Here is a 21522-nt window from a genome sequence, read left to right on the forward strand (position 1 = left end):
GTCATTCCAGGAATGCAAGGATGGTTCAATACACACAGATCAATAGAGATGAGGATCTGTGATCTAGAAGAGATGGTCCAGGTATAAACTCATGCTGTGAGCAGCTGATTCTCTCTGAAAAGGAGTCAGAAGCATGCAGAAGATAAGAAGTACTCTTGAATAAATAATTCTGGGAAGACTGGATATTCACACATAGAGGTAGAAATGAAGTCACAGTCTCTCGCCATGACTTGTACTTTGAAACTTGTTCACTGCTAACCCACACATCTCCTTGCCAGCTCACACAAATCTACCTCGTTCGATTTCATAGTCAAACATATTCCACTTTCAGGATGTTTCAGTATTCACTCAGGAGTTCTTTTTATTCTGAACATGGAAATCTTTCCCTCCCATTGTTTTTTTAAGATAGAGATAGGGAGACCTTATGTATTTTAATGTCTGTATTCAAATACATTTTTAAAAGTAGGGTCTTTACATGCGTTGTTGCATGCGTAGGGTGTAGACATTTTAGAAATTGGCAGGCGATGCTCAGCTTCCCTTCTTGAAGATTGTTTTGATTCACACTCTGGAATGCACAGGACACTCACATCCACAGCAACATGCTTGATGTGTTGGTCATTTCATTCTTTTTCAATTTGCCAACATGAGTGAAAAAATTAGCCATCTTTGACCTTCTCTCCTTGAATTTTTCACCTGGGGAAGGAACTTCTTTTCTCTAGTTTCCTGCTCCCAGTAGAACATCTCTCTTATTTATAAATTTACACTTGGCTTACATTACTAGATTTTTCTAACTTGGAACTATTCTTATATTCTGGAGAGTGAATTTTGGTAGTAATTGTTGTTTCATTTTGCTACTGGATTTTACTGGACAGCATTTTACTTAGACTCAGTAGACACAAGTGGTTTGTAATCCTCCTTCATGAGTCCTGTCAGCTTTTGTCACAGGGTTTGGTGAGGCATTTCCATGTTCTCTGTGCTCTGAAACCCATTGTATAAATGTTCCTTTTTAGAACTCGGTTGACCTTTCTGACCACTGGGCCTTTCAGGCTGAGAATTTAAAACAAGGACAAAGTCTTTATCCTCCCATTAAAAGTATAAAGTTACATTGACACCATAGCACCTTCTGGAAACATCCCAACATGCACCCTGTACATGGGCCTGTAATCTGTCAACAAGCAACATACAGGGTCCCCCTAATTTAGGTCAATAGAAGGAGTTAGAGAAGAAAGTTCATAGAAACCTCACCTGGAGAGGAGTTGCTGAAGCATTTGGGGATGGTGTTAGTGTCTTCCAGACACAGACTCAGTCAGTTTCCTCTTCAGCTGGATGGCAAAGCTTCTCATGCTCTGTTTAGGATTCTAACGCATGGCTGCCCTTGTCGCAAAAAGTTCTCTTCTCAGAAGATTAACAGACCAAGGTCTTATTTTACTTCGCAAATATGCAATGAGTTTAGCACAGGGTTGGGTTCGGTAAAAGTTGATTTCCATCTCCCAGACTCATAAAATAATTTCATTTCATCTAAATGGGTTTCCTTCTGCACAGAAGGGAAGGGAGCAGGCCGAACTGTGTGTACCTTGGGAGCTGGAAATGAACACCAGCTGTGTGAACTTCAGCTGCAATCAGAATCCCATGGTCTCAACTAAATGTAGCTGGATATAAAAATGGGGCTAAAGTCATCTTAGAAAGGCACCTCGAACCCAGTGCCAGACATCGTCTTTTGGAAAGAGGGATGTTCAGACTGCTTCCATATGGATTTGAGATTTTCTTCAAGACTTGGCAACTCAGGATGGGATACGAAGATACGGGCGGGAGTTTCCAGATTGATGGATGAATGAAGTGTCTACAAGCAGGAACCCTAGCTCTGGACCCCAGTCCAGAGCGGTCGCTGCGATCTCACAGGTAAAGCCTCCTCCCACAGTTCATTGCATGCATTTCCCCCGGGGTTGGTATGATCTGGTCCTCACAGGAGGTAAGATTTAAAGTTCATTTTCAGCCAGTCACCCAGAGAGCTATGGTAGGACTGAAATAAGCACATGCTGTGGCTCCACGATCTGGAACATCTACTGGACAGGAATGGATTGCATATGGATTTAGTATAGCCAAAGGTTTGGTATCACACAGGAAGCAGTCGGTGCTCAGAACCCACGCACCATCACTGCAGATAAGCACAGACACCTGGACCCCTTCTCCCTCCCTTCCAGATGCCAGCTTTGTTCAGGGTGTGTACAAGACTAATGGGTTCAACTACACTACCTCTGTCCCTCTGCACTGAAGCTAAGGTGACCACACAATAGCATGTCAGATGCCATGCAGTCGGAGCATTTCTGGGAAAGACTTTAGTTTTTGTATTTTTCCTTGGTGTTTGTTTTTGCTTTCTATCCTTTCCTCCACTTCGTTTTATTTTCTCTGCCCAGGACACAGTACTGAGGTGGATGTGAAACAGCCCCTTTATTTATTTTTATTGTGTTACCACACGGCAACTTGCAGAGAGTGTACCGCACGCACTGATGCTGGCAGGCGGGGGGCGCGCGGAGCCCCGATGGCCACTTAATGCCATTTCAGTGAATTACTAATACTTGCAGTTGAGGATGGTCCATATTGACAGGACAAGACATTCATTCTTCTATTAACTTTAATGACATCGGGTTCCCTCTCATCTTGGCAGTAATAAGATTTGAACTCAGAGCCAGCTCTGTGTGGGTTAGTGCTCATGCCTTTCAGGCTCACGCCTGGACTGGTGACCCGCTCGAGCCCCAGGCCTCCGGTCTACACTGCATTGACTGACACCGTGGCCAGATGGGGTCTTGTAGGCTGGTTTTAAACTGCTGTGCTCGCCATCTCTGCTCCTGAGCTGCTGGGACTTTAGCCATGAGGTGCTGCTCTCAGCTGGGCTCAGACAGACAGAAGGACAGCCCACATGTCCGTGTGAGGCGCTCACTCATACAGACTCTTTAAGCGCTCGGGATCCCAGGCGGGCTTGGGAAGGCGTTTGGAAGAGGAGGAGGTCCTGGAAATCACGGGAAAGGAAGGATCCAGTCGAGGGCCTCGGTCCCTGCTGGTCCCCACGTTATGGGGACGTCATGAGGGTTCCGAGCCCTCCAGATGCCGCCTCTCAGGGTTTGCCTGTCAGAAGAGGCTCCAGTGGGCTGAAGAATCTTCCAGAACTCTGTTGTATCTGAAGCTCTCACAAGTGAGCAAACACGTTTGAGAGAGCAGGATCCCAGCCCCACCCAAGAGAGAATGGGCTCACCTGCTCTCTGTCCACACGTCCTGCCCGCTGTCCACACGTCCTGCCCGCTGTCCACACGTCCTGCTCACTGTCTGCACGTCCTGCCCGCTGTCCACACGTCCTGCCCACTGTCTGCATGTCCTGCTCTCTGTCCACACGTCCTGCCCACTATCTGCACGTCCTGCCCGCTGTCTGCACGTCCTGCTCTCTGTCCACACGTCCTGCCCACTGTCCACACGTCCTGCCCGCTGTCCACACGTTCTGCTCTCTGTCCACACGTCCTGCTCTCTGTCCACACGTCCTGCCCGCTGTCCACATGTCCTGCTCTCTGTCCACACGTCCTGCCCGCTGTCCACACGTCCTGCTCTCTGTCCACACGTTCTGCTCTCTGTCCACACGTCCTGCTCTCTGTCCACACGTCCTGCTCTCTGTCCACACGTCCTGCTCTCTGTCCACACGTCCTGCCCGCTGTCCACACGTCCTGCCCGCTGTCCACACATCCTGCTCTGTCCACACGTCCTGCTCTCTGTCCACACGTCCTGCTCTCTGTCCACACGTCCTGCTCTTTGTCCACACGTCCTGCTCTCTGTCCGTAGGTCCTGCTCTCTGTCCACACGTCCTGCTCTCTGTCCACACGTCCTGCTCTCTGTCCACACGTCCTGCTCTCTGTCCACACGTCCTGCTCTCTGTCCACACGTCCTGCTCTCTGTCCGCAGGTCCTGCCCGCTGTCCACACATCCTGCCCTCTGTCCACACATCCTGCTCTTTGTCCACACGTCCTGCTCTCTGTCCGTAGGTCCTGCTCTCTGTCCACACGTCCTGCTCTCTGTCCACACGTCCTGCTCTCTGTCCGCAGGTCCTGCCCGCTGTCCACACGTCCTGCTCTCTGTCCGTAGGTCCTGCCCAGTTACCCATTCCTAACCTGAGAGATCCAGATAAGCAAATCCTTTATCGCATAACAGGGGTGAGGATGAGTGACCATCAACGTACCACAGGAGGTCTTGATAATTTACAGCCCTACTTCTGTCTACATTTGTCTCCATGTGAGTTAAAGCCATGATTTTTTTCTTGGTTTTTAAACATTTTTCTCATATTTAAAAAAATACCTGAACTGACAAAATGATCATACATATTAGCGAGGTCCAGTGTGATCATTCTGCCTGTGTACAATGTGCAAGGGCTGAGCTAGTGTAATTAGCATTTCTATCTCCCTAAAAACAATCATTTTCGGGGTTGGAGGCCTGGCTCAGTTGGTAGTGTCCTAGCCCATGAGCAAAACCGGCAGGTACCACGTTTGAGTCCCCACCTCAGACCTAAAAAAAGAAAGAAAAGAAAAGAAAAATCATTTTTTACTGTAAATGTGGAAACAGGCCCAGCCCAACAAGGCTTCCTGAGCACACAGCCTGCCTCCTCCCCTCCCAGACTCCAGTCACGGGGTTCGGCTCGTCCGGACGGTTATTGGGGTGTCGCCTTCGGATGCTCTCACTGTGCTTGAGTCCCCGGCTGTGTCTTGCGCCCTGTGCTGGGAGAGGCCAGGAGAAAGGAGACTGGAAAAGTCCATTTCCTTCTGAGCCTAACAGCTGTGCATGGAGCCACGGAGGCCTCGTGAGCGAACACTTCTGAGTCAGCATCTTCGGCTCCTCCATTTCCATGGAGAGTTAAAAAACTGTTTACAGAAACAAATTTGAGGGGTGAGAGGAATGTTGACAGTTAGTCATAGATGCGCCTTGACCATGTGGCTTTAATAGAACTACTGTAGCAAAAGTCCCCAAATGCTTGATCAGAGAAAAACAAAAATCACATCCCTGCACCAACTGAAACAGTTTTGTTTTGATTAGTTGTGTTAAAATATTTAGAGAAATGGCGGGGGGGGGTGTTGATGGAGCTGCTCTGGGGGTTGATGGAGCTGCTCTGGGAGGTTGATAGAGCTGCTCTGGAGGGGTTGATGGAGCTGGCTCTGGGGGTTGATGGAGCTGGCTCTGGGGGTTGATGGAGCTGGCTCTGGGGGTTGATAGAGCTGCTCTGGGGGTTGATGGAGCTGGCTCTGGGGGTTGATGGAGCTGGCTCTGGGGGTGATGGAGTTGGCTCGGGGGGTTGATGGAGCTGGCTCTGGGGGTGATGGAGTTGGCTCAGAGGGATGATGGAGCTGGCTCAGAGGGATGATGGAGCTGGCTCTGGGAGGTTGGTGGAGCTGGCTCTGGGGGGTGATGGAGCTGGCTCAGAGGGATGATGGAGCTGGCTCAGAGGGATGATGGAGCTGGCTCTGGGAGGTTGGTAGAGCTGGCTCTGGGGGTGATGGAGCTGGCTCTGGGGGTGATGGGGCTGGCTCTGGGGGGTGATGGAGCTGGCTGGGGGGTTAATGGAGCTGGCTCTGGGGGTGATGGAGTTGGCTCTGGTTCGAATGTTCTCACCAAGCTCATGTTGAACCCCATCCGCATGGCAGGGCCTGAAGAGGGCCAAGCCTTGCCTGTGGTGACTGGAGATGGGACTGGGGAGGTGATGGAGGTGAACCCAGGCCTCACAGCCAGCAGAGAGCCCTGGGTCCAGGGCTGCAGGCGCAGAGCAGGTGCAGAGCACGGGAGGCCGGAGCTCAAAATGGACACCTTGCTACGTGCAGCCCTCAGTCCTGCAGCAGCGGAGACGGATGAGCTTGTATTGCTTACAAATGTCCCAGCCCTGGTGCTGAGCGCAGAGAGAAGGCTAAGAGAGCCCGCTTCCAGAGAGGATGGCGAGGAGGGCCACCAAGGCAACGCAGTCCCAGAAAGCGCGCGCGCCTGCCTTTCCCCGGATGTATGAGATGGGACGGGGAGGTGGTGGGCTCCCTCCATCGGCCTGCGGCCATGGGTCCTTCGCAGAGAGGGTGGCGGAACGTCTGTAGAGTGGACTTGGGGGCCAGGGGGACCAGGCGTAAATGACAGAAGCTTCAGCAAACATAGCCCATGTGCTGGGGCAGGTGGACAAGGGCGCCAAGGCTCAGCCCCGTGGCTGCCTGGCCCTGGAGAAGAGCGACAGTGCTGGTCTGTGGGTTCAGTGCACATGGGGACAAGAATCGCATGCATAAATGCATTTTGTGTCCAGATAAGTGACACAGACCCAGCTGGAGATGCAAGCAGAGTCCACCTGGGACCTCACAGAAGAAAGAAGAAGGTGAGATCAAGGCAGGTGCCAGCAGTCTTCCCACAGAGAGCCACATCACGCCTCTGCTCAAGAGCTCGGCTCCAGGCCACGACACGGAGCCAGGCACAGTGGCAGGGCCGTCAACCGCACTGACGGAACTGAGATTGAGCCACAGCTGTTGAAAATGTAGAAGCTAGAGCTCGTAGGCGTAGTAGAGCTCGGTGTTGTGCCTGGGCCAGAGTCTGCAGGTTTTGTGTTAAACAATGAAGGCAGGAGTGAGGAGGGGCGTGGCGAGCGGCTGAGGACACAGCCTAGGGTTTCTCCGTCTGGCACTGGCCAGAGTTCTCTCCACATTCTTACCCTTGAATAGAAATAGCTACATTTTGTAAGTCAAAATAGAAATCAAGGGTTTTACTTTTGTTTTAAGCCCTGTCAAACTATTTCTATCTATCTACCTACCTATCTATCTATCTATCTATCTATCTATCTATCTATCTATCTATCTATCTATCTATCTACCTACCTATCTATCTATCTATCTATCTATCTATCTATCTATCTATCTATCTATCTATCTATCTATCTATCTATCTATCTCCCTATCTATCTATCTATCTATCTATCTATCTATCTATCTATCCATCCATCCATCCATCCATCCGCCCATCTACCCATCCACCTATCTCCCCACCTATCTTTGTTCCTTACGCCTCTAGGTTTTTGATGCCTCCCTTCATATTTTATAGCAGTTGCAAGCACAGCCTTTGGGCGGCCAGGAGGTGGGGCCCGGCCTGCCCTGGCGTCGGTGGCTTTAGAAGCAGAGGGGAGAGGCCTGGGCCTTGCTTTGTGATGTCCTCCGCTGCCCAGGCAGCGGGGACACGGAGACAGTGTGCGCAGCCTGCGCGTGCCCTCCCGGTACCCAGCATCACGCGTTAAAGCCGCTTCCCTGACTCGGTGCTCTCCAGGTGCCGCACAGAGCAGGCTGAGGCAGGCGGCGGCTGGTGTGGCCGTGGAAGAGCGTTCCCTCTGAACGCTGCGAGTGGATCCGCTGGGGAGGGCTGTGTTTGGAAGCATTGCCCTTTTCCTTGGAGCCAGCGTGTGTGAAATGGGGTCTCTTACAACATTCCTCCCCAGGAGCTTGCTCTTCCTCAGATGAAGCACTGAGATCATTGGACCTGATGGAAAATTATTCCTGCTGCCAATGAACATGGGCCCATCAAGACAGCCTCTGCCTTCCTCGGCTCCCTAAAGACGGCGCTTGGGTCCTAGTGAACGCGTAGAGACGGCCGAATGAATGAATGAGTGAACGAATGAATGAACGAATGAGTAGCTGCATACGTGAATGAATGGGTTGGTGGCTAAGTCATGGGAGCAACTGGAAAATAACTAGATGCTTGAAGCAGAAAATACTTCTGGTGCTGAGCTACAGGTCTCTATGCTTATGGAATTATAAGCGATTACCTTCTAGCAAAAGCCTTTGGAATAACTCCTTGTTAGGATGCCTTGGTTTTCCTTGAAGTCATTCTGAGTTACTTTGTCTGTGGATGCCGTGTCGTTTGCCCAGGAACGCCCCACCTTGCTTACTGCAGAAGTCATCCTTGCTTGCAGTTAGCAGGGGGGCATTCAGGTCCTCAGGAGTAAAGACCCTGGGAGAACAGGAATTACACTGATACAGGAATATGGATGTATCTGTTTTTTTAAACCTCAATGAAATAAGAAGGAAAGTTGGGCATTTCATTGACTGTCCTGGCAATCAGTTAGATTTGGTAAGCATGGCGACCGTACCTGAAGTTGATTCATTGGTTTGAGACACTTCTACGGCTACTACCCTGTTAGAAAATCCGGGAGGCACACTGCAGTGGTAGAGCGGGGCACACGCTAGGACGCAGGGGTCACTGTGGTCACCTCGGGGCAGAGAGGACGGGAGCCGGGGTGGCAGGCTCGGGACTCGGCGTGAGCTACGCAGGCCGGGACGGCAGTCTCTGCCTCTTAGCTCTGACCCTCCTCCTTCAGTAGCCCTGGGTGTGGACTCCGGGGCAGTGAGGGCCGGCCGGGTGTGGCTGGGTGTGGTCACGAAGGTCTGTTCTTAGGATGGGTTTCCTTGTGTCTCTGAACATGGATGAGCTCCTGTGTGTGCTGGGCCCCGTGGCCTCCCGTGTGTGCTGGGCCCCGTGGCCTCCCGTGTGTGCATCGGGCCTCACAGGTCTCCTGGTGCACACGATAAAATGATGCTAAAGTTTTCTAATTACACTTCTCATAAAAAAGACACTAAACATGGACGTAGCTCCCCGCCCTCTGTCGAAGTCTTTGGATTTCGTGGCAGCTCTGACGCTGCCCTGTTTAGTATTTCTGCTAAGACGTTTGCTTTGTAGGAATTGTTTTTAAATGCAAAGCAGTTTGTTATTTCTAAAAGGAACATTCCGTCTCTGGCTGAGGGATGAGCGTGGGTCCGGTGAGGGGTCCAGAGGGCCGTCACAGCCCTGAACAGCCCCCGCCCACAGGGGACTGGCAGACAGCACGCAACTCTAGAACATTCCCAGGGGTTTGGTACAGGGGATGTGTTCAGAACTTGCCACCCATTTTAACAACAGCCTGTGCCACGGAAACACACACATTGGTGTGAAGAGTGTCATGTCTTGGCCTTAAGTAATCAGCTTTCCTATTCATCCAAAAGCGGTAAGCGGTGAATTATGTAACTGCACACCGTGAGGGGAGGCAGGAAGAAGGGACGTGTGACGTCTCTTCACAAGACGGACGCCGCGGACGCTTCCTTCCACAGCTTGTGCGCCTGACTCTCAGAAGCGCGAGGAGTCCGCCGGTCAATGTGCACAGCCGCTACCTGCGCTGTAGAGGTGGGTGCTCACGTTGCAAACGCATGCGTGTGTGTGTGTGTGTGCGTGCATGTGTGTGCGTGCGTGTCTAGATTAGGTCTAGGTTCTTCATATTAGAGAAATCATGTGTGCACATTTGTCTTTTTGATTCTGGCTTATTTGTCTTAGCATCGTGGTTTCAGGTCCAACATTTTCCTTCAAGCGACATGACTTCATTCTTTATGGATGAATAATGCCCCATTGTGTACGTGTGCCACATTTTCTTTATCCATTTATTTTAATTGCTGAAAGTATCTAGTTGACCTGAATTTTGGGGGGATTGCTAATAATGTTAATTGTACATCAAATAGAAAAATTTAAGAGTATGGAAAGAGATGACTTAAGTAAGTTACTAAAAATTCTTTTTAACTGTACAGCCTATTTTGTTTCCCCTAACTGAGGATTGTTTGCGCAAAGATGTATCATCTTGGATGGTGTCGGTCTTGGAGCTGGTGCTAAGCCCTAAGTCAGCACCCCTCCAAATGGACGGGCGGCCTCAGAGCCGGGGTGGACTGCGGACCGGCCTTCCCACGCCACGGTTCTCTGTGTCCATACCAGCTGCCACATGTACACTGACCTTTTAAAACCTGGCCAGTTTACGTCCACCTCCTCCAGTGGGACTCAGCTGCTCTTTAGAAGCTAGTCACGTGGCACTGTGTTCTCATAAACCCAAGTCCCCAAAACACTAACATGGTGTCAGAGCTAAGAAAAATCTCATCTCCATGTTTCCAAAGTTTGTAGATCTGAGTGTTCTCATGGGCACCAGCCTTGTGTCAGATTTAGGAACAAAATTACATAATAATGAAAATGTTACCAAACGTTCTCTGTTATGTAAATCCTTACCTTCCCATTGGCTATTGAAGGAGCAGCTGAAGGAGTGTGTGTTTTATAAGACCTGCTGCACATGTGCTCAGAGCCACCCATTATTACAGGGAAGGGTAGCAATTTTGGAATATTTGTCTGCTTTAAAAATAAAAAATAGTATGCATCCCTAATTCACTGCCAGACATCTAGAGATCAAGCACTCAGGGAATGCACAGCACAGACCCATGATAGGCCTTTGTGTGTGTGTAATTATACCCATAAGAGTTTCTGATAAAACACCCATCCCATGTTCGCAGATCAGGTCTTTTGTAGACACATTACATAAGCACATACATGTCCACATATACGTAAAGCATAACTGCATATTCTTGTAAGTTTTATAATCAGTTATATATACAATCATATTCTGATTTGAATGCAATTTCTGTGTGAATTTTTTAGGGTTATTGTGGAGGTGATGCAGTTACGTCCGTAAGTCAGGTAAAGAGAACATTTCCTTTAGGACAATGTCACCCCTTTCCTCGCTCCCAATTTTTCCCTCTGGTCCCCACTCACAACTGGCATACTTCATTTTCAACATACTATCTAGTGAGTGAATGCAATTTTTAATTTTTTTTTATGTAAGCAGTTGCACAAAGGAGTTGCCACTTAACAAAGTCGTTTATGAATACAATGTATCTTGACCAGTGTCACCCCTTTCAACATTGATAATTTGATGCAAATGAATTCCATAATACTCGACATAGGCACACATATTCCTTTATATGTGTATAATCCTGGACATGGCACTGGAGCCTCGCAGACTTGTTTGCAAGGCTCTGTAGGTGAAGCCACAAAAACTCTTCACAGAACTCGCAAGCTCTTATGATTAATCACAGCACAATTCAGAATTCCAGATGCCGTTTTGACACTCACTTGTGAAATGCACAAAGTTCTAGGACTAGGAGTGGACATGGGAAGTATTTCTAATCTTTTAAAACAAAAGGCTCAAGAAAGGTCCACGCCATAGCCCTCAGTTTAGGACTGTTGCATACAAAAATAATCTTATGACCTTCACGCTTGAAAATTTGCATTTGAGCTTTATTAAAAATCATAAAGCATCGTGAACAGCTTTCATCTGCAATGGTAATTAAACAGGTTAGTGAATGCTGTGAGAGTTTTTCCCTTAGCATATAATGCAATCACTAAAAGATGATGATAATAAATGTTAAATGGTCATGTTATATTGAGTGAAATGGAGGAAAATAGAAAATTATACATCTAGCTAGCAAAGGAAATGATGATACCATTGCTGGTTTCTTAGTTTTAACTTATTCTGTCACAAATAAGTGGTATGAAAAATGCAGTCGTTGAATAAAAAGACTGCAGGCTGAGGAGCCGCAGGCTGGAGGCCAGTCCGCAGCCCTGAGCTGGGTGAGCTGCACGTGTGTCCCCTGCTGTCACGGGCAGAGCCCTTCCCGTGGGAGGCCTGGTGCGTGGCAGAGCCCTGGATCCCCCTCTGCCCTCGCTTCCCAAGATCCTCCGGGACAGCACGGTGACACATGGCCTTTGAAACCCCATTTGTCCGTTCTTTAAGACCAAGAAGAGGAGAGAAGAAGGAAGATGGCCAGTCCTGCTCATTCGTGCCCCACCTGGAGGATCCAGAGTCGCACGGGAGCTCCAACAGCCTCGGGTTGCGCCACTCTGCAGCTGTGACCCATTCCAGGACACGGAGCGAACAAACTCCTGCGGCCCAGAGGAGGGGAGCCCACAGGCTGGGGCGACTCCAGTCACAGCGGTGTGTGTGCGACTCGGAGCCACCCGACTGCCCCCGCGTAGAACACAGACTCCAGACAGCAGGACATAAACCTGAAGATCAGGCAGGTCCCAGTCTTCACGGAAGTCCTAAGCAAACCAACCCCAAACACAAGAGACCACAAACCCTGAGACTCAGAGGAGGAGAGCATGTGCAGAGCCAAAATACCCATCTTAACCCAGTCCCTGGCTCTTCCTGGGGTTTTCATGCAGAAACACGCATCTGCCCCCATCGGTGCCCCGGTGGAGCATCCCCAGATGAAGACTGCTGCCCAGGGTTTGAGCTTCTCCTCTGGGGATTCAGGTAGTAGAGATTCAGGTAGTAGTCTGAGGGACGTGTGCAGTCTCTATGTTGCTACCACCATTGCCCTCATTTGTTTTTATGGGGCTTTAAAGAATACAAAAGCCACTCCACTGGGGCTGGACAGGAGACCAACCAGCGTGTGCCTACCTGTGGCTTGGTGCCCAGACACAGACCCAGGCTGGACCCCCGGGCTGTAACCTTGGCCCTTCCACTGGTGCTGAGTACCTGGCTGTTGTGTGTGTCAGGAGACGGGGGAGGGGGAAGGGGGAGGGGGGCATTGGGAGCCTGGGGGGACGCGACCGACTCCCTCTCCACTGGGTGTGCAGAGGGCTATGCCGCTCGGTGCGGGTCACACGCTCAGAAGAGCAATGGTGGAATCGGGCCTCCGCTATCCTCAGCGGTGTGCCTTTCCTGGGGTCCTGCAGGACCTCCACCTCCGGCCTCCTTGGAGGCCGGCCTCCACACTGGGTCTGCCTACGATGCTTTTCTGGTAGTTATGGTACACAGGGGAGGGAAAGAGATTGTGTGCTCAGAGTGTTAAAATAGTTCTCATATGCAAAGGGAGATAAAGATAGCTCTTACCTTACAGAGTTGTTTTGCAGAATAAATAGGATGATGCATATGAATTTGCTCATTATAAAGCGCAGCTCTAGTTATTATTGTGGGAGATACCTGATTAAAATGACTAATTAGACAAGGCTTTCTGGCAGAGCCGTTCTCCGGGTGATGCCTTTGACACGATGTATTTTAGGCCTGTTTAGTTGATTCATGTTTCTTCTTCTTCTCATTAAGCTGTGCGTTTTCACTAAGGAACCGCCGGTCTGATTCCTCCTGTCTCACACTGAACCCAGCACCAGATATGTGGCTGAGGCTGGATAAATGTATCTAAAAAAGGCAATGGTTTTTATTTTAAAGGTAATGCAGTGATTTAAGATTCATAGGTCTGGGGCTGGGAAGGTGGCTCAGTGGTAGAGTGCTTGCCTTGCATGCCTGAGGCCCTGGGTTTGATTCCTCAGTGCCAAATAAGCAAAAAGAAAAAAGCCAGAAGTGGCGCAGTGGCTCAAGTGGTAGAGCACTAGCCTTGAGCTGAAGAGCTGAGGGACAGCGCCCAGGCCCAGAGTTCAGGCCCCACAACCAGACCCCCCCCCCAAAAAAAAGGATTCATAGGTCTGCCTGTGCTTGCTTGCTTGCTTGAACAACACATTTAAGTCACAAAGACATTGTAATTCAAGATGGCTGCCAGAATAAATGTATGGGGAACAATGAAAGTGCCGCATGTAATCCCAGTGATGGAGGAGGCTGAGATCTAAGGATCCTGGTTCAAATCTGGCCAGGGTAGGAAAGTCCATGAGACTCTTATCTCTGATTAATCACCAGAAAGCTGGACATGGCACTGTGGTTCAAAGTGGAAGAGTGCTAGCCTGGCGCAGAAAAGCTCAGGGACAGCGCCCAGGCCTTGCGTTCAAGCCCCAGGACCCAAAACAACCAACAACAAAAAGAACAGAAAAGATGTGTGAGCAAATCAAACCAGCCAAGTCCCCCACCCCGGAAAAAACACAAGGCTTGTTCCCAGGAGGGGGAGGGGGGTCAAGCTGGAGCAGACCCCCACAGGCCAAATGCACGTAGGAAGGAGTGTTGGAAGGCAAGCGTGGCTCGGGTTCTGCCTGGGGGTCTGGAGGCCGCTGGTCCGCGCTGGGAGCTGTGGGAGGCTGGACGGTGGCCTGTCCCCGCTGCTTGTCATCGTGGGCCCAGAAGCACTCACCAAGACTCTGCCCACCATCCGCCTGTGAGCCTGTCACAGGCACAGATCCAGCCACCTGCGGAAGATTCTTCCAGGTACCGACTTTCCTCCTGTTCTAGAATGCCCAATGCCAAATACTTAGCATTCATATGGCGTCGGACGCTGTATGTCAAGGTAACAGCAGCATACGGGCAGTGTGAAAACACTGTGCCCCTTTGTACCAGGGGTGTGGGCACCTACGGGTTTGAATCCAGAGCCAGCTCTCCAGAGGTCAGGGGTCAGTCATCCTGCCCAGGTGGCGACCCAGGAGCAGGGGCACTTCCCTGTGCCTGAGGCGTCACTGCCAGAGCGAGGGAGACCCCCCACCCCCCCCCCGCTCACTGCCAGAGCGAGGGAGACCCCCCACCCCCCCCCCGCTCACTGCCAGAGCGAGGGAGACCCCCCCCGCTCACTGCCAGAGCGAGGGAGACCCCCCACCCCCCGCTCACTGCCAGAGCGAGGGAGACCCCCCACCCCCCCAACCCCCGCTCACTGCCAGAGCGAGGGAGACCCCCCACCCCCCCCCCCCGCTCACTGCCAGAGCGAGGGAGACCGCCCCCCCCAGCAGCGGCTCCTCAGACACATGCAGGCGGGAAGTTCACGGCCACAGCCCGTGGAAGGGAAACAAAAGGCAGGCTCTAGCAAAACTAAGCAAGCATATGGTGCACAGGAAGAGGCGATTCGGAGGAAAACGATGTGAAAGCGGACAAGAGTCTGGAGCAGCTACGTCCTGGTCCTAAAGACTCGACATCGATGACTAAAGGATACGCAAAAAGACACTCAAATCACCAACAAGATGGGAATGAAACTTGGATTCAAGGATATGATTTTTCACTCAAGACAGTCTAGTGGTTTGTAAATGAATCGGCGCTCTGGCTCAGTGCTCCGTACTCCTGCCTGCCTGGGCCGTGTCCACAAAGTGGGAAGCAGGTACTGCGGGGCTTGCTTCCACCGCTCATTTTCCACCATGGAGACTGGCCTGTGTGCGCGTGATTCATGAGTGCATTTGCTGCAGCTGTGCCAGCAACAGGCAGAACTAGAAACTAATGCCAGAGCTGGGATAGACACGGGCCCAGCCGGGGCAGGCCTGGCCCAAACAGGGTCAGGTGTGCCCGGAGCTGGTGGACAGCCTGAGACATGGAGACACAGCGTATTAATGGCTTCCTTTTGAATTAAACATGAATAATTGAAACAGTATTCTGCAGGCTTACACAGAAATCTGAGAAGCACAGAAAAATACCATGGCTTCTGTGCTAAGACTTTTCTGCTTCCAGCTGCCTAAAGGTAATATGATGATCATGATGATGATGAAGACGAGGAGGAGGAGGAGGAGGAGGAGGAGGAGGAGGAGGAGGAGGAGGAGGAGGAGGGGGAGGAGGAGGAGGAGGAGGAGGAGGAGGAGGAGGAGAAGAGGAGGAGGAGGAAGAGGAGGAGGAGGAGGAGGAGGAGGAGGAGAGGAGGAGGAGGAGGCGGAGGAGGGGGAGGAGGGGGAGGAGGGGGAGGAGGAGGAGGAGGAGGAGAAGGAGGAGGAGGAGGAGGAGGCCTTTAGCCTTTACATTACAAAATAAATAAAATCTCCAGGAACTGTAGATACGAGACGCAGAGCCCGAAGGATCGAGTCCATCGTTATTCCCAGTATCAGGGCCTCTGTCCTGAGACAGGCCCAACGTGATTTCTTTTACACCTTCATCAGGCTCAGCAGATCACTCCTGAAAATGTGCCGTGGAATGTCTCAATTGGAGACCCTGTCAAGTAGGAAGGAAAATCTGCATCTGAAGAGGCAAATACTGGTGTTCACTGTTACCAGAATCGTTCCTCTGACTTTGAGGTTCCTTTCCCAGGGACTAGACAGTGCCTTCATGGTCGCTCTGACCTGCACAGCTGTGGCCGCCGCTCCTGCCCGGGCTGGCTCGGCGGCTCTATGCCAACCACGGCTCCCTCGGTGCACAGCAGACCAGGCAGCAGCAGCCTCCCGGAGCTCATGCAGAGCGTATGTAAGCACAGGAATGTGTGCATTTCCATGGCTGAAAGTAAGCCCTTGTTTTTAATTTTCTCCTCCCGGAGAACCCTTATGGTAAAGTCATCACCGGGCGGCTGGAAATGAGGAATTCTACTTCACCTTCGGTAACACAAAGGGAAAAGCCCAGGGGCCAGTCTCCTTGAACTCCATCACATCCCTTGCTTAGACTGTTTTAATAGCCAGACTGTATCAAATATACTTCGACCCACCATGGCCAATCTAAGTGGAATGCGCATTTTATAGTAATAACAGTTGTAGGATTACCTCATCTGTTCCTCGCGGCAGCGATGTGAAGTGGGTAATGGACACCCCCGCCCCTGATCTCTCCCGGGACGTGGCCTGTGCACCCTGCCCTTCTCCCAGTGTTTCGAAGGCTTCTTGTTGGAGCCACAACCACTGGTGAAGCCCAGAGGGCCATCACTAAGCCGCCAGTAACTGCATTTTTCCTGCTACCACTGTAGTGAAAACAAGACTTCAAGATGAAATTGCAAGTTGCCGGGGCTGCGGTGTAGACACAGAGAAGAACCTGGCCGTGACGAAGGACGTTTCCATGAATTCTGCGGCCATCAAACTTTGGGACAGGGCTGGGAAGGTGGCTCAGTGGTAGAGCGCTTGCCTTGCACGCCTGAGGCCCTGGGTTCGATTTCTCAGCACCACATAAGCAAAAAGAAAAAAGCCAGAAGTGGCGCTGTGGCTCAAGTGGTAGAGCGCTAGCCTTGAGCTGAAGAGCTGAGGGACAGCGCCCAGGTCCAGAGTTCAGGCCCCACGACCGGACCCCAAAAAAAAAACACAAAAAAAAACTTTGGGACATGGGTTTCTTTTTTTTACTGTGAAGGTGAGGTGCGGAGGGGTGACAGTTATGTCAGTCAGATACTAAGTACATTTCTCTTTGGGCAGTGTTTTCTCCCAGCTTTTCCCTCCTGACCCCGGGGATGTGTAGTTCATTTCCAGCACAATGGCTAATGAGTGTCGCGCCCCCCTCCCCCCGCCTCAAGCCAGATAAACTTACACCCAAGACGGACGGTACCGAGGTACAAAGCAGCATCAAATGGGACCTCAGTGGCTTCTGTCATGGACACAGGCTGGGGGTCCTGGGTGGCCCGTGATGGGCCACAGTTCACCAGTGTTTTTGCCGAAACGCCCTTCAAGCTCTCTTCCCCATCCCCTGCTCTCCAGCATGCCCAGCGGCCATGCCAGCGCGGTGGTGTCTGGCTCCATCCCTCCGGGCTCCGTGCCTCAAGGTCACCCAGCAGGCTGAGATGTCTGCTCTTTAAATTCAAGCCGGAAGTCAGCAAGTGTGTCTAGGGGCGCTCCTTGGGGGCCCCCCCCCCCGCACCTCAGGCTCCCCCTTCCCCTCCCCTCCCTCCTCCCTCCCTCCTCCCTCCTCCCTCCTCCCTCCTCCCTCCCTCCTCCCTCCCTCCTCCCTCCTCCCTCCTCCCTCCCTCCTCCCTCCTCCCTCCTCCCTCCTCCCTCCTCCCTCCCTCCTCCCTCCCTCCTCCCTCCTCCCTCCTCCCTCCTCCCTCCTCCCTCCTCCCTCCCTCCTCCCTCCCTCCTCCCTCCTCCCTCCCTCCTCCCTCCTCCCTCCCTCCTCCCTCCTCCCTCCCTCCCTCTCTCTCTCCCTCTCTCTCTCTCTGCTGAAAGAGGAAGGGTGAATTGGCACCATCGAGGTGGATTATATTCATGCATTCATTCAACTCTTGCCAGGAGCACTAAGGGCCGACCTGAGCAGACTCAGGAGGTGGTTTGGAAGTGTGCAGGAATCTGGGACAGGGTCTCCTGGCCTGGAGCGTTGGTTCTGATTATTCCTCAGCTATGCAAACATCCAAAGAGATGACCTCATGTCTTCCAAAGATTATGGCACAGATGTTCTGAAGTAAACAGCGTGCGTGCAGACACATGGCTGCCGACCCCGTTGGGCCCGGGGAGAGCCAAGTCTTCTCATTTGCTTTGACACACGCTGCAAGAGGCTGAGTCAGAGGGAGCATGGAAACCGCTCCTGTCTGCTCCACGCTTGGCTTCATCTTCTCCACGCGGCCGGGAAGCTCTCTGCAAGACGTCTTTCGCTCACTCAGGAATCTGTGGAAGTAGGGTTTTTGGTTTTGTTTTTTCCTGGTGACAGAATTCTGCTGACAACGGGATTTTCTGCCGCTCTGATCTCTCCCTAATGTTTCCTGGTTCCGGTTTTGCAGCCAGCTTTCCGTGTCATGCTGAGGGAGGTACACTGAAAGAAGTACTCATGTCCCAGAGCTGGAAATTTTGCTTCCTTTTTACTTGTAAGACCAGAGTTACGCTGCTCTGCCCACATCCCCACAGGCCCAGCAGGGAGTGAGTTTCTGGAAGGTGCTGTGCGCTCAGCTCACCAAACAGGATGCCGGCAGAGTCGGACATGTGATGACCCAGCCCGGGCGTTTGCTTTTCCATTCTGAAATGGAATCAGAAAAGAAATAATGATGTCCACTGTTTCCAGCTAGTGGGGGCTCTGAGTCTTACTGATTAGATAATCAACGTAGTTGAGTTCTCCCCGCCAGCAGTGCGGGCTGACCTGTGGCCTGGGCTGAGATCTCTCCCTCACTGGTCAAGACTGGAGTTACACGAAATGGCCTGGACCCAAGGAAGGTGTTCTGGACAGTTTTGAGCTCAATTCCCTTAATACACAGGAGCTAATACGCTAGTCTATAACACTGGAATGGTGTAACGCTTTCCCAGAACTGGCTTCAGGAAAAATGGATTCTTTTAGGGACAAAGTGTTTCTACAGAAGACTTTTGTACATGTATTTTTCTTCTCTAACCGGAGTGAGATGGAATCGGGGTTGTTTCGATTTGCGCTTCCTCTATGATCAGGGTTGACGAGCATGTTTTCATGTATTTTTTGGTCATTTTTACTTCTTCTAAGAAGTGTGTGTTGAGTTCCTTTGCCCGTGTGTTCGTTGGGTCCTTGGTTCTTTGGGGGTTTAGGTTTCTGAGCTCCCCCGTCCTGTGCACCGCGGCTGCAGCTCAGCAGCGTTACGCTTCGCTATAGAGAAGCTGCTGAGGCTTGGTGCAGCCCCATCGTCAGTGCTCTCCTGCTGTGGAGTCCCTGGGATTCCACTCAGGACGCTGCTGCCTCTGCCTGTCAGTTCTAATGTTTCTCCTCCTGTTTGAGGTTTGGGGCCTGACGCCTGAATGGATACAAGATTATTGTTTCCTGGTACTGTGGATTGAAGTGGGACAATGATCTGCCATTTGAGCCACAGCCCCAGTCTTCTTAGCTCACGTCTGGGTTGGGTCAGGCAGCGCCTCTGCCCAGGGCGACCTTCCTACCTCTGTCTCTGGAAATACCGAGCCAGAGACAAGCACCACCACCCAACTCGCTTTCAAGCCGGGGTCTCAGGTCACCCAGTGCCCTGGACCCAGTCCTGACCCTTTCGTCTCTGCGTCTGAGTCGCTGGGGTCGCAGATACCTGCCACCACGCTCGGCCTTCTCTGGATGTCTTTGTGCGGCTTTTTAACGTATGCAAAGGAAGTTCAAGGCTCATCAGTTGAGGTCGGCCTCTGGCTACGTGTTAAGCGGCTTTTCATTTCTGTACAGTCAGAACTGGCCTTTGGGCTCTTTAACATCCTGATCATTTTGGAAACTTCATGCTTTCCAGTGCAATGTTAGGAAAAGAAAATTACAAACACTAGTGCCACATAAAATCTCCTGACTCTGAGCTGTATGCATATAGCATTTTTCCAACCAGGAACATTTTCTCTTTTGCCTGACTTGTTTCCTCTGCCTAGAGGCCTGGTCTTCAAGGACCTGGGCCCTTACAATGGCCAGTGGCCAAGTCCAGGCCACCAGCCCAGGGACCCCTATGCCGGCTGGTTTCCTCCGAAGTATTCATGTGAAAGCATAGTGTGTATATGTCCACGTCCTTGACTCTGCTGGTGTCTCCTCCCACATAATTTCATGCCTGGCCTGGTTAATATTTATGCCTTGAGGAGCTCTTAGGAGCCGTATTTTTCAGTTGAGAAAGAGCAGAGGGTGTTGCTGCCGGGTTTTGGCAGGATCCGGAGGCCCACCGGGGCCTCCTGCACAGACAAATGCGCCCCACTTCAGGCCCTCCCCTCTCTACACCCTGCTCGCCTCCCTCTCCCTCATCTCTTCTTCAGGAAGTTTCCGTACAATGGTAGATCTGGAGCAGAGCTGAGATCCATCACTGATTCTTGGAAATAAAAGCCAAGGATGAATTCTCTCGTGCAAGTTCCTCCTTACACGGGAAATGGCCATCTAGCTAGGCCACGGGCCTCTCTCTGGAGTCCCAGCTCGTGGGAGGTGGGAGGCTGGTCTTGACAACACAAGAAGGTCCCATCTCAGGAAAGAAAACAAGCAAACTAAAAGACAAGAGACGCGCAGCATGATTGCGTACCTTCGCCTCCATCCTGTCCAGCATTAACCCGTCGTTGGCAGCTGTACCGTGCCCGGCGGCCACCCATCCAGGTGTCTCTGCCGCGGCTCTGGTTTCCAGCATCTCCTGCCACGGGCACAGCCCCAGGACTATGGTTCACGCGTCTCTTCCATGCTGGGTGATGAGAAGATCTTAAGCAAATTAATTTTTTTTGTATGTGCATTGACTGTGAGCCTGTGAGTTCTTCTGTCTTTAAAATACCTGCAGGCAGCATTAACTACAAAATCATGAAGCGGCGAGCCCTGAGCGTACAGACTTGTCCACTCAGGTAAGAAGAGCTTGTGGTCCTGTCTGGCTCCTCCGTACACAGACCAGTCTTGACTTTTAGCCGCCTTCCACCCAGGCGTTTCTCCCATTGAAGAATTCCAGCAGCTGGAAGGGGAGGGGAAGAGACAGCCTTTCTTATCGGTGTCCTTTCAAACTTCAACCTGCGCCCACATCCGTGGTGACTTAATGGAGACTAACAACCAATTAATGGCCTTGAAGCGGGGGGGGGGGGGGGGGGGGGATCCTGCTCCGCCCCAGACCCCGGAATTAATTATTGATAGATGCTTTCAGCCCTGGGTCCTGTCAGACATCCCAAAGTCAACGTCAGCCTGAGCGTTTTTCCATTCAGCCTCCACTGAGATTGAGATCTGTGCAGCGTGGAAAGGCCAGGCGGCAGGGGAAGCGGGGCCCTGCAAAGTAGACTGGCCGTGATAGGCCTGCCTTTAAGCCAGGCCTCTGAGCTACGAGCCCCCTCGACCGTGCTAGTGGGACGCTGCCACTCGCTCCTCGAAGCAGGGCGAGCCCTGAAAATTATTCACCTTAATAAGCACTTCTATCATTGCAGCCATAACTTGCAGAAAAGCCCATGCTTGCCTTCCTGCGAGTCTCGGAACAGCGTTGTAAGGTGTGTCGGGCGCAAGTCATTGTTTTCTACCCCACATAGAGAGGGGAAATCCCCGAAGTGGAGAGGTATGCCAGCGTCTGCTCCCCTTTCTGCCCCCCTCTTCTGTCTGTCTTTCCACATTCATGCAATCTGGTTCAATTTTCCTAACACCGCTTGACAGGATGGTTCTGGAAAGTACATTCTATGACTCAGATTTTAATATGACTCCGCCACAGCGATCCTGAATTAGAAAAATAATTAGTATGTTATTAAAGTGTTCCATTT

This window comes from Dipodomys merriami, unplaced genomic scaffold, assembly GCF_024711535.1.
Source record: "Dipodomys merriami isolate MVZ:Mamm:240054 unplaced genomic scaffold, mDipMer1.0.p SCAF_33, whole genome shotgun sequence".
Taxonomy (NCBI): domain Eukaryota; kingdom Metazoa; phylum Chordata; class Mammalia; order Rodentia; family Heteromyidae; genus Dipodomys; species Dipodomys merriami.